This window comes from Myotis nattereri (assembly GCF_964212035.1).
Source record: "Myotis nattereri genome assembly, chromosome: 3".
Lineage (NCBI taxonomy): Eukaryota > Metazoa > Chordata > Mammalia > Chiroptera > Vespertilionidae > Myotis > Myotis nattereri.
The window spans coordinates 81,932,964-81,946,186 of record NC_138077.1 but is presented as its reverse complement, the minus strand read 5'-3'; the positions used below and the strand labels follow the sequence as shown (position 1 = coordinate 81,946,186).

General features: G+C 39.9%; 1 protein-coding gene across 3 annotated transcripts in view; it reads left to right on the top strand.

The window, feature by feature from the left end:
- The window catches only part of EPHA6 (EPH receptor A6), a 934,835-nt gene that overhangs the window by 676,528 nt on the left and 245,084 nt on the right, over window positions 1-13,223 (top strand). The window lies entirely within an intron of this gene.

Below are 13,223 nucleotides of genomic sequence, written 5' to 3'. Positions count from 1 at the left end.
TCTGACTGAATTATTTTGCTTAGCATAATGTCTCCAGTTCCATCCATGCTGTTGCAAATGGTAGGAGATCCTTCCTTTTTACAGTAGCATCATATTCCATTGTGTAGAAGTACCACAGTTTTTTAATGCACTCATCTGCTGATGGGCACTTATGCTGTTTCTACATCTTAGCTATGGTGAATTGTGCTGCTATGAACATAGGGATGCATATATCCTTTCTGATTGGTGTTTCTAGGTTCTTGGGATATATTCCTAGAAGTGGGATCACGGGGTCAAATGGGAGTTCCATTTTTAGTTTTTTGAGGAAACTCCATACTGTTCTCCACAGTGGCTGCACCAGTCTGCATTCCCACCAGCAGTGCAGGAGGGTGCCTTTTTCTCCGCATCCTCTCCAACACTTGTTGTTTATTGATTTGTTGATGATAACCATTCTGACAGGTGTGAGATGGTTTCTCATTGTTGTTTTGATTTGCATCTCTCTGATGCTTAGTGACTTTGGGCATGTTTTCATATGTCTCTTGGCCTTCCTTACTAGTATGTCCTCTTTCAAAAAGTATCTATTTAGGTCCTTCACCCATTTTTTGATTGGGCTGTTTATCTTCCTTTTGTTAAGTTGTCTGAGTTCCCTGTAAATGTTGGAGATTAAACCCTTATTGGTGATAACATTGGGAAATATGTTCTCCCACGCAATGGGAATTCTTGTTGTTTTATTGATGGTTTCTTTTGCTGTGAAGAACCTTTTATTTTTATGTAGTCCCCTTTGTTTACTTTCTCTTTAGTTTCCATTGCCCTAGGAGCTGTATTGGTGAAGATAATTACTTTGGCATAGGTCTGCTATTTTGCTGCCTCTAAATTACTCTAAGATTTTTATGGTTTCCCATCTTATGTTGAAGTCCTTTATCCATTTTGAGTTTATTTTTGTGTATGGTGTAAGTTGGTGGTCTAGTTTCATTTTTATTTTTAATTTTTTGCATGTAGCTGTCCAATTTTCTCAACACCATTTATTGAAGAGACTGTTTTAACTCCATTGTATGTTCTTGCCTCCTTTGTCAAATATTAATTGAGCATAGTAGTTTGGATCAATTTCTTCTGGGTTTTCTATTCTATTCCATTGGCCTATATTTCTGTTCTTGTGCCAGTACTGGGCAGTTTTGAGAACAGTGGCTTTGTAATACAGTTTGATATCTGGTATTGAGATCCCTCCTACTTTGTTCTTCTTTCTCAGGATTACTGCAGCTATTTGGGGTCTTTTTTTAATTCAAATGAATTTTTGGAGAGTTCATTCTAGGTCTGTGAAATATGCCATTGGTATTTTAATAGGGAGGGAATTGAATCTATAGAGTGCTTTGGGTAGTATGGACATTTTAATTATGTTGATTCTACCAATCCATGAACACGGTATGTTCTTCCATCTGTTTATGTCTTCCTCTATCTCTTTTTTCAGTGTCCTGTAATTTTCTGAGGACAAGTCTTTTACCTCCTTAGTTAAGTTTATTCCTAGGTATCTTAATTTTTTTGGTGCGATGGTAAATGGGATTTTTTTTAAATCTCTCTTTCTGTAAGTTCACTATTGGTGTATAAAAATGTTATAGATGTCTTGGCGTTAATCTTGTATCCTCCTACATTGTCAAATTCATTTATTAAATCTAATGATTTTTTTATGGAGTCTTTAGGGTTTTCTATGTAAAGTATCATGTCATCTGCGAATAAGGATAATTTTACTTCTTCTTTTCCAATTTGGATACCTTTCATTTCTTCTTCTTGTCTGATTGCTGTGGCGAACACTTCCAGTACTATGTCGAACAGGAGTGGTGAGAGTGGGCATCCTTGTCTTCTTCCTATTCATAGGGGAATGGTTTTAGTTTTTGCCCATTGAGTATGATGTTGGCTGTAAGTTTGTCATATAAGGCTTCTATTATGTTGAGGTATGATCCCTCTAATCCCACTTTGCTGAGTGTTTTTATCAGAAAAGGGTGTTGGACTTTGTCAAATGCCTTTTCTGCATCAATTGATATGATTATGTGATTTTTGTCTCTGGATTTGTTTATGTAATGTATCACACTTATTGATTTGCAGATATTGTATCAGCCTTGCATCCCTGGAATAAATTCCACTTGGTCATGGTGTATGATCTTTCTAATATAATGCTGGATCCAGTTTGCTAGAATTTTGTTGAGGATTTTAGCATCTATGTTCATCAGGGATATTGGCCTGTAATTCCCTTTCTTTGTAGTGTCTTTATCTGGTTTTGGGATTAGGGTAATGCTGGATTCATAGAAATAGCTTGGAAGTGTGCCTTCCTCTTGATTTATTTGGAATATTCTGAGAAGGATTGGTTTTAGTTCTTCTTTGAATGTTTGGTAAAACTCCCCTGTAACGCCATCCAGTCCAGGGCTTTTGTTTGATGGGAGGTTTTTGATTACTGTTTCAGTTTCATCAGTAGTTATCAGCCTATTCAGGTTTTTTTATTCTTCCTTATTGAATTTTTGAAGATTGTATTTTTCTAGGAATATGTCCATTTCGTCGAGGTTGTCCAGAGTGTTGGAGCAGAGTTGTTTGTTGTATTTTTTTACAATGCTTTGTGTATCTGTGAAGTCAGTTGTTATATCATCTCTTTCATTTCTGATTTTGTTTATTTGGGTCCTCTCTCTTTGTGTCTTGGTGAGCCTGGCTAGAGGTTCATCAATCTTGTTTATCCTTTCCAAGAGCCAGTTCTTTATTTCATTGATCTTTTGTATTGTTTTTATTGTTGTTGTTTTTGTTTGTTTGTTTGTTTTGGTCTGTATGTCATTTATTTCTGATCTAATCTTTGTTATTTCCTTTCTTCTGGTTAATGTGGGCTTTTCTTGTTGTTCTCTTTCTAATTCTTTAAGTTGCAAGGTTAGACAATTTATTACCATTTTTTCTTGAGGTAGTCCTGTAGAGCTATGAACTTCCCTCTCAGAGCTGCTTTCATTGTGTCCCATAGTGTCGGATTGTTGTGTTTTCATTGTCATTTGTTTCCAGGATGCTTTTTATTTCTTCTATGATCTCTTTGGTGAACTAATCATTGTTTAATAGCATGCTATTTAGCCTCCAGGTGTTTAATTTTTTTATTGTAGTTAATTTCTAATTTTATGCCATTGATCTGAGAAGATGCTTGTTATGATTTCTAGATTCTTGAATTTGAAGAGAATTTGCCTGTGTCCTAATATGTGGTCTATCTTTGAAAATGTCCCATGTGCACTTGAGAAGAATGTATATTCTGTAGCTTTGGGGTAAAATGTTCTGATGATGTTAATTAAGTCCATCTGATCTAGTGAGTCATTTAGGATTGCTCTTTCTTTGCTGATTTTTTTGTCTAGAGTATTTGTCCAGTGGTGTTAATGGGGTATTAAAGTCTCCTACTATGACTGTATTGCTGTTGATCTCTCCCTTGATATCTTCCAGAAGTTGTTTTATGTATTTGGGGGCTTCTGTATTGGGTGCATATATGTTTACCAGAGTTATATCCTCTTATTGAATTGCTCCCTTTAGTATTATGAAGTGGCCTTCCTTACCTCTTGTTATTGCCTTTACTTTGAGGTCTATTTTGTTAGATATAAGTATTGCAACCCCAGCTTCTTTCTCATGTCCATGTGTCTGAAAAAAAATTTTCTATCCCTTCACTATCAGTCTGTGTGAGTCCTTTATTCTGAGGTGGGTCTTTTGCAGACAGCAAATATATGGGTCATGTTTTCTTATCCATTCAGCTACCCTATGTCTTTTGATAGGAGCATTTAAGACATTTACATTTAAGGTTATTATTGATAAGTACTTGTTTGTCGCCATTTTTATTCTTTATTATTTGTGTTCCTTCTTGATTTTCTGTTCCTTCTTTTTACAGCTGTCCCATTAGCATTTCTTGCATTTCTGGCTTGGTGGTAATAAACTGTCTTAGCCCCTTTTTGTCTGTGAAGCTCCTGATTCCACCTTCAATTTTGAATGATAGCCTTGCTGGGTATAGTATTCTTGGATTCAGTCCCTTGCTTTGCATCACTTTGTATATTTCATCCCATTCTCTTATGGCTTGATGTGTTTCTGTTGAGAAATCAGTTGATATTCTAATGGGAATTCCCTTGTAGGTAACTTTCTGTCTCTCTCTAGCAGACTTTAAGATTCTAACTTTGTTGTTGAAGTTTGCCAATTTAATTATGATGTGTCTTGTTGTTGGTCTTTTGGGGTTCATCTTATTTGAGACTCTGTGTGCTTCTTGGACTTGGGTGGTTTTTTTTCTTGCCAACATCAAGAAGTTTTCTGTCATTATTTCTTCAAACAGGTTTTCTATTCATTGCTTCTCTTCCTCTCCCTCTGGTCCCCTATTATGCAGATGTGGTTTTGTTTTGTGTTGTCCCAAAGCTCCCTTAGGCTCTCCTACTGCTTTTTAAATTTTCTTTCCAGTTGTTGCTGTAGTTGTATGTTTTTTACTACCTTGTCTTCTAATTTGCTGATGCGGATCTACTGCTCAAACCTTCCATTGTGCTCTTTATTGAAGTTATGTCATTCTTCATTTCCTCTTGGTTCCTTTTCATGTTGTTGACATTATCATTCAGCTCATTGTAATTCTCCTTGAGTTGTGTGTATTTGTCATCCAGCCATTTGAGCATCCTTATAACCATTACTCTGAATTCTTTCTCTGACATGTTACTTGCCTCCATTTCATTCAATTCCCTTTCTGGTGATTCTCTTTTTCTTTCTTTTGGGGATTTTTTTTGTCTCCCCTTTTTTGCTCTAACATTTTAATTGTTTCTGTGTCCTAGATCCAACTGCATTGCTACCCAGGTTCTTTTGGGGGTGGTACTACTGGTGCAATCTCTCAGGTCGCCTGGGCTTGATTATATAATGGAGCTCCCTACTTGAGTTATTTGGGTTCTCTTGATGTAGTTGGATCTTTAATGTTAGTTTCTTCTTCGTGGATGAAGTCTTGTCTCAGATTGGCAATGTGACTCACCCCCAGCTTCACTGCACAAGCTGTTTTGGATGTGATCGTGGTTCCAGCTCAGGTGGAAAAGGCTGTCTGAGGTATCACTGGTATGTGCTCACTGTAAGTTCCCAGAGTCCACGGCCTTGGAAGAAGGAGTCTCAGGGCCTGAGTTTCAGGTACGGTGACTTTGGCTGGTGTAGTGTGACTCTTGCTGGATTAGCGTCATTCTGAAACTCACTATGAGGGTCCCAGAGCCCATGACAGTGGGGAGCAGGTGTCTCATAGTCTGGGGTTGAGGCAGTGGGACTCTGGCCAAAGTGATTTCCCTCTCTGAATCACGAGGGGTTTCAGGATCTAGCAGCTGGGGATGTGGGAATCTTGGAGACTGTGGCTGAAACAATGTGACCTTGTCCAGGGAGGCAAGTCCTCAGTAACTCACCATGCTGTCCAGAGGTAGGTAGCCAGGAGGGGAATGTCCCAGTTTCTGCTGAGGGAGCCGTGCACCCTTGGTTGGAGAGGCACATGCCCAGCCAGTGGCAGCTCACAGAGGGACCCAGGAGCTGTAGGCTGGGGCAGTGAGCTCATGGGGCCCACACACGGGAGTGGTGCTACTGCAGGGACTGGATCCTAGCAGCCAGGGTTATGCCTTGTGGCAGCTCAGAGTAGTACCCAGGGCCCACCTGCTGGGGCAGTGGGCTCAGGAGACTTGTGTGCTGGATCGGTGCAACTACAGTGATTGGAGGTCAGTAGCCGAGGAGGGGGAAGTCCGAGCTTCTGCTGCCAGGGCCTTGCATCCTTGGTTGGATACGAGTGCACTGAGTGGCAGCTAACAGAGGCACCCAGGGTTCACCTACTGGGGCAGTGGCCTCAACGGGCCTGTGCTGAAACCACATGACCACAGTGTCTGTGGGTAGGCAGCTGGGAAGGGGGAAGTCTGAATTTCTACTGTCAGGGCTGTGCACCCTTGTTTGGGTACAAGCACACCGAGTCCCCACAGACTCGGGGCTCATAGAGGCACCCAAGAGCCACCTTTGGAGTGGTGGGCTCAAGATGCCTATGCACCGTAAAAGCATGACTATGGTGTCCAGAGGTCGGCTGTTGTGGAGTGCAAAGACTCAGTTTTTGCTGCTGGGGCCTTGCGTCCTTGGTTGGATTCGCACGTGCCCAGTGGTGGCTCCCAGAGGCAGCGGGGGCCCTTTGCCAGATTGGCACACTCACGCACTGAGAGGGCCCTTATGCTGAAGCCGCGCAACCACAGTGTCTGTGAGCAGGCAGCCAGAAGGGGGAATTCAGATTTTCTACTGCCAGGGCCATGTACCTTATTTGGATAAGAGCGCACCCAGCAGGGGCTCACAGCAGCACCCAAGAGCAGCCTGTGGGGTGGTAGGCTCACAAAGCCTGCACCATGGGAAGGCGCAACTGAGGTGTCCGGAAGTCGGCAGCTGAGGAGAGGGAAGTTGTATATACTGCTGTGGGAACTGTGTACCCTTGGAGGTGGATGTCTGCGGGTAGGGCAGCAGGATTTTGGCTGGTGGGGCTGCAGGGTCCAAGGCCAGTCTGGGTAGCGGTGCTGAGGAGTTCCTAGAAGAAGCCGCTCTCCCCTTCAAGATGGCATGGGCTCATTAATCTTTATCTCTTAAGAAATAGGTGGGTGGTAGGTACAGTATTTAACTCACCCACTATGATACTAAAGCAGGGAAACGTACTGTGACTTCCTCTAATGCAGTGGTTCTCAACCTTGGCTGCACATTAGTAACAGAGAAACAGAATTTCTGGAGGATGAGGCCCAGAAATCAGGATTTTAAAAAGATTCCCAGGTGATACTAATGTGCAGCCACGGTTGAGAACCACTGCTCTAATGCCACAAAACAAAATAGTAATGAAGCTAGAAATAGAAGCCCTAACCTCTAAGATCCTCTCCTCTTTTAGCTCTTAGTCTAATCCTCCTACTGACAAGCCTTGTTAAACATGAGAAATCCTGCATCATGTTAAAGCTTTCTGTGAAGTTGAATCAGAAGCATTCAAATATCATTTCAAAAGATGTGAGATTGTAAGTTCTCTAAAAAACATTGTTCTCTTTCATTTGTAGAAGCTATGCTATGCATCAGGAAGAAATCAGACAGAATTAGTCATAAGGATTCTGGTATTTCATCCTTGAATGACAGAGAGTGAGTAAAATTGGGTGGGTGACCCTTCTGATAACATTAATAATGATGGAATTTGCCTTAATACCTCAAGAGACAAATAGATCCCGATAGTACTGAATTAAACTGAAAAAAAAACTGTTACGTTTTCCTACTATATCTCGTTTTTTAACTTTTTCTTTACATGATACTTAAAAATATTTTCCTTGTTGCCTTTACACTCAGGAAGGAAAATAGACTGTGCATAGTTAAGTTTTTTTTAAAGAAATGAATCAAATGAAGATATTGAAGCATCTTTTAACTGTACACAATGAAAGGAAAACAAATGAGACTCTGCTCATAAATAAAAAAAAAGACTATGCTCATAAAGAAAGAAAATTTTAAAAAAGTTAGCATATTGGAAAATTCTCCAACCTATACCTGTACTCACAGGTTTCCCAATTTCGGGTCTAGAGTTGATGGTTTTTCCCCGCATTCATTTATTTCATTCATGCAACAAATATTAAAGAGTTGTTTTATGTTTAGGCACAACATAAAATAGAGATAGTCACGGCCATGCCTTCATGACTTCAGTGATTTTCAATTTTTCTCATCCCATGGCACACATAAATTAATTACTAAAAATCCATGTGGCCCCTGTGCTGAGCCTTCAGCCTCAGAGGAAGAGCTGTGCTCCACAAACAAAGGTCATGAACTCTGTTTGGATAAAACACTTCCTCATTGTGCATTCACCGCATGGTTATTAGCTCAGGGACTTAGTGTCGCAGAAAAAATATGCCTGTTTCGCACTTGGTTACTTCTAATAAAAGAAGAATAAACTTTGTTTCTCATACTCGCTACAGTTTTTCAATTATTTATTTATTTATTAATAATTGCATTTGAAAGTAGATATAACTATAAACCTACTTTTGCCCCACCCTGTATGTTATGCTCATACTCTCAAGCCAAAGATCCCAGGAACACACTATAGTTTAAGAAGCTGGGTTCAGCCAGGAAATCATACAGAATGGGGAATGATCGTGTGTGTCAGATGAAACCTTTGTAGGATTTGGGCTTTGGTTGGGTGATTTGGGAGAGTGTCTAGGAAGCAGGAGTTTGTTCTAGATTAAATGCTATTAGAAAGCAAAGGCAATTCTGTAATCATGTATCTATTTTCATTGCCTCTGTTTTTATTTCCCCTCATTTCCTAGCCCCTTACCTATTGGTAAAGGAAGGATTCTCATCATAAGGTTATCAGATGGATGAGAGCACAGCACCGTACATTAGACAGATGAGATTGACATATTTATTAATTACATACACTCTCAGTCCAGGGGGAGGACACCACACAGGGCAACACACCGGTTGCACTTGGGAACAACCAGGAGCTATGGAAGGCAAGCTTTATAGTATCAAGGGAATGAAGTGCCCTTGTTCCCTTAGGAGGATGTGATTGGCCTGTTTGAATCATTCCACAGGCAGGCAGGAAAGTAAAACCTACTACTACTGGGGGGAAAGGAGGAACTGTATCCGATCACTTTGATAAGGAGGGTTGTCTGGCTAGAGGATCTTATCTGGGGAGCAGAGTAGGGAGGAGGAGAATCTGTGGTAAGGCCATTTGAGACCCTGCTAGTTTCCCCTAGATATGAAAGCAGCATGTAATACTGGACCTTAATTTTAAGACTTTAACCACAGTATCTGGTATCTTAATTAATCCTATCTAGAGGAAGAGACATTAAAATAAGGAGGAGGTTATACTTGGCAAAGAATTCGCAGTTACTCATTTTAGCCAAGAGAGGAGGGACTGTTTAGTACTTTGGCACTGTGACCTTGCCTTTGTGCTCAGGCAGAATTACGCAGTGGCCTTGCTCCGTCCCATTTCATCATGGTCTCAGAGTAACCTTGCGAAGGTGGGTGTGATGTCTGAGAGGCGAGCAAGGCCAGCTTCTGACTGTAGAGCATTTATTTTTTTCTTTCTCATTTGGAGGGACCTGCTGGTAGTGAGAGATTAAATCATGTGTTGATCAGAGAAGGTTTTCTGCAAGAAGGACCTCAGACCGTAGCCTTTACTGATAATAAGAAGCCATCCACATAGAGAAGGGCAAAGGGGGGTGGAGGCAAGAGAGGGAGGAGGAAACTTGTGGGCAGCATTCCCACAGGAGGGAAGCAGCAAGTGTGAAGAAAAGGAAACACCCATTACACCTGGGAGGCATGTGTTTAAAAACCATCAAGAGTGAGGCTCTTTGCTTCAGTGACTCTCAAGGGGTTGGAGGTGATGGAAAACCAGAACCTTAGAACATGGGGAGTACAACTGTGGAAAGCCTCCAGGGGATCGTGGTGTGGTAGTTCTCCACAGGGGCCGTCCATCACTGCCCCCATCCTCCCACACTTTTAGTTCGATTATATAGGCTGTATCTGGAAAACCCAATACTAGTTGATATTTTACTATGACTACATGTTATACAACAAAATTGCTTGTCCAAAAAGGTTTGCCACCATCCAGGGAGATACTGGGATTGTTAGTCAGTGAGTGGGCTGTCAGTGGCAGAAGATCAATGATCCTAGATATAATGTTCTTTGCTCACTTGAAACTAGATAGAATGCAGTGATTTTTTTTCCAGACCATCTAATAGACAACATATTTGAGCTAGGTTTCCATTTTTATTTTATAGTGAAAAATGTCTAATATATGGTTTTATCACTCCGTGCCCTGTGCATATACATCGACGTGCTTGAATGTTATACAATAGTTGGTTTAAAGACACCATTGTTACCAATTGGAAATTTAACATACCAAAACAGGAAAATTAACAATGATAAACACCTCAGACAGCAGAGAATAGTGGTGATAGACAAGGACTCTGGAGCCGGACTGTCTGGGTTCAAATTATACCTCTACCACTGTGGACAAGTTATTTAGTTCATGTGCCTCAGTTTCCTCATCTGTAAAGTGAGGATAATAATGGTACCCACCTTAGAGGTTTGTTGTTGAGATTAAAATATATATATTTAGTTTTTAGACCTTGCTTGTGATGAGCACTGTATAAGTGATTTACCTTGTTAATAATGATGGTGACAAAGTCTTGGAAAATAAAATAAAATGTAATTAACACCACATTCCTATAGTAAGTGAGTTAATGATGAACTAACCAGTATACATAAATGTTAGCAGATCTTATTGAGGAGTTATTTCTTATAATTCTGATCTTAGTGCAGGACAATCATATAATAGATCAGTCTTTCGCACCATCTGGAAGTATACATTTAATCTAAAATATTTTTTCCTCTCTGCCTGATATGCCTGATACTTCCTGGTCTACCGTGGATAGGGGTTTTAATACATCCTGTGACTGAATTTGTTGGATTTGGCCTTAAGAATGCACTAGAAGTCTCAGATCGTTAATTGGGCAACCAGATTTAGTGTCACTGAAATAAGTGTGATAACAGCTTTATCATGAAAAGCTTTACATAAAGAAAACACCTGCCTGGTGTTAATAAGATACATGAATTTCAGACAACAGAAAACCAAAGAAAATTACCACTCTGCCTGTCTTGATAAAATACCAACAGAGGATTCTCTATTTATTTCACTATACCCAACATTTTATTTGAATTACTATGAAAAGTTAACAGAAAATCAATTGGATTGTGAGGTCCTAAGAGGTGAAGAGTTTTTAAATCCTGCTGAATCTTTCTATGTACTAACAGATTTATTAAGGCAATATGGAAGAAAAAGAGAAGAAAAACATTTGTTTTGTTCTAGATACGTATTACAACACACTAGAGTGATTTGAGAAGAAATGTCAAGGATCTTAGTAGACTGGGATGCATTGGGCATTAACTTCAACATATGCACATTTTTTTCTCTCAATGTTCAGAGCCTTAATAGAAAAATGTTGAAAATTTTTATCAATTGCCATTTTTTATATCCAAGAGAAAAATCTTTTAAAAATTGAAAACATTATTACAAATAAAGATGAAAGATTGGTCAGCTGGCTCAGTTGGTTGAGCGTAGTCCCATACACTAAAAAGGTTGCAGGTTTGATTCCTGGTTGGGGCATGTACAGGAGGCACCTGATTGATTTTTCTCTTCTCTCTCTCTCTCTCTCTCTCTCTCTCTCTCTCTCTCTCTCTTTCTCTCCTTTTCTCCCCTTCTTCTCTCCCTGAGAAAATCAATAAAAAATATTCTCAGGTGAGGATTTAAAAAAATCAAATGCTATGCTTCGTTTCCTGTAAACATACCAATTGAAAGTACCATAAGTGAAAAAAAGATTAATCTGGTTTAATGTTAAATGATACAAGATTTGTAAAATCATATACACTGAAATTAAAGACCACATTCTATCTAGTCAGTGTTTTTTGTTTGCTTGTTTGTTTGTTTGTTTGTTTAATATATAGAAAATACACTCTCTTATTAGACTGCTTTCTATTTCTAATGGATGAGTTTATACATAATTTAGTAAGCAAAGTTTTGGTCTGTTTCCTTCCTAGTTTTTTGTTTTGTTTTGTTTTCACTTAAAAATTATAAGTATCACCATGGCTAGGTGGCTTGAAGCATTGGGTGCACCAAAAAGGTTGCCGGTTCAATAATCCATATACCTAGGCATATACCTAGGTTATGGGATCAATCCCCAGTCAAGGCATGTTAGGGAGGCAGCCAATCAATGTTTCTCTCTCTCTCTCTCTCCCTTCTCTCTCTCTAAAATAAAAAAAAATACATATTCTCCAATGAGGCTTATATGTATATGAGTATCTACACCAAAAGGTAGTTAATTTTCATGTATAGTCAAAATTTAGTTGACTGCAATGAAGTGGTCTAAACAAAATTTGGATAATCAAAATCTATAGTAGTACAAAAGTTTAATTTGTTAGATAGTCAAACTTCAACTTACACTGCATAAAACTATAGGCCAGACCTGCCAGGTACTAAACCACTTGAAGATAGGCATTCCTTTCACCCCTCCAAAGATTTGTATAACTTAAAGCACATGAATAGCACTTCATAGTTGTGAAGCACTTTTACATATATTCTCACTTTTTATCTTTCCCACATCCTTAAGGGAAGGGACATTATAGACATATGGAAGGTTTTATTATTATTTTCACTTTATATATCAACTAGGGGCCCAATGCACGAGATTTGTGCACGGGGCGGGGGGGGGGGGGGCGGGGGGGGGAGCCCTCAGCTCAGCCTGCGACTTCTCGCAATCCAGGACCCTTCTGGGTATGTCCACCTGCTGGCTTAGGCCCAATCCCTCTCAGACATCCCTCTCATAGTCCAGGGTTCTTGCAGTCCGGGATCCCTTACTCCTTACCACCCTCCTGTAGCAGAGGCGGGAGAGGCTCCTGCCACCACTGCTGTGCTCACCAGTCAGAAGCCGGGCTTGCTGCTCTGTGGGAGCTCACTGACCCCCAGGGGGCAGCTCCTGCATTGAGCATCTGCCCCCTGGTGGTCAGTGTGTGTCATAGCGACTGGTCGTTCTGCCTTTCAATCAATTTGCATATTACGCTTTTATTATATAGGATGAACTGAGGATCAAGCATTATGCTCTTAAGTAAATGCAGGTAATTGGCCCTAAATATATAAAGTCTTGAATTTCAAGTTTTATCTAATTTATTGTGTTGTACTGTGAAAGCCTCTGACCTTTCCTACAGTAACTCCTCTAATCAGCCTTGTAGCCTTACTGCCAATGTCCACATCATTCTTTTTCCTATTTCTGATCTTTGAATCTTTGTCTTCACTTCCCTCACTCCCTTCATAAATCCCTGTCTGCAATGTTGCTGCTTTTCTTGAATGTCCAAATGGTAACCATCATTCAAGGTCCAGCAAAACTTCCACCTCTTCTGGGAAGTCTTCCAGCTCTCACTGTTCTTATTTAATACAGCACTTTCAGGGATTGGTTCTTATGTTCTGAAGTTGTTTCATTTACGTTTATAAGATTCTCTTACTAGATTATAAACTTCTGAGAACAGAGACCAAGTTATATACTTTGAAATTCAGAGCACCCTAGCACTGGATATATATGTAGTGAATTCATGATAAGTATTTGGCTATTATTTAATCTGTCCAATAGAGTCATTGTCTGCTGAACTTACTGTATCTGTATTCCAAACATGTGACTTATAAGTTACCCTGTATAATGACTTATTATACTTGA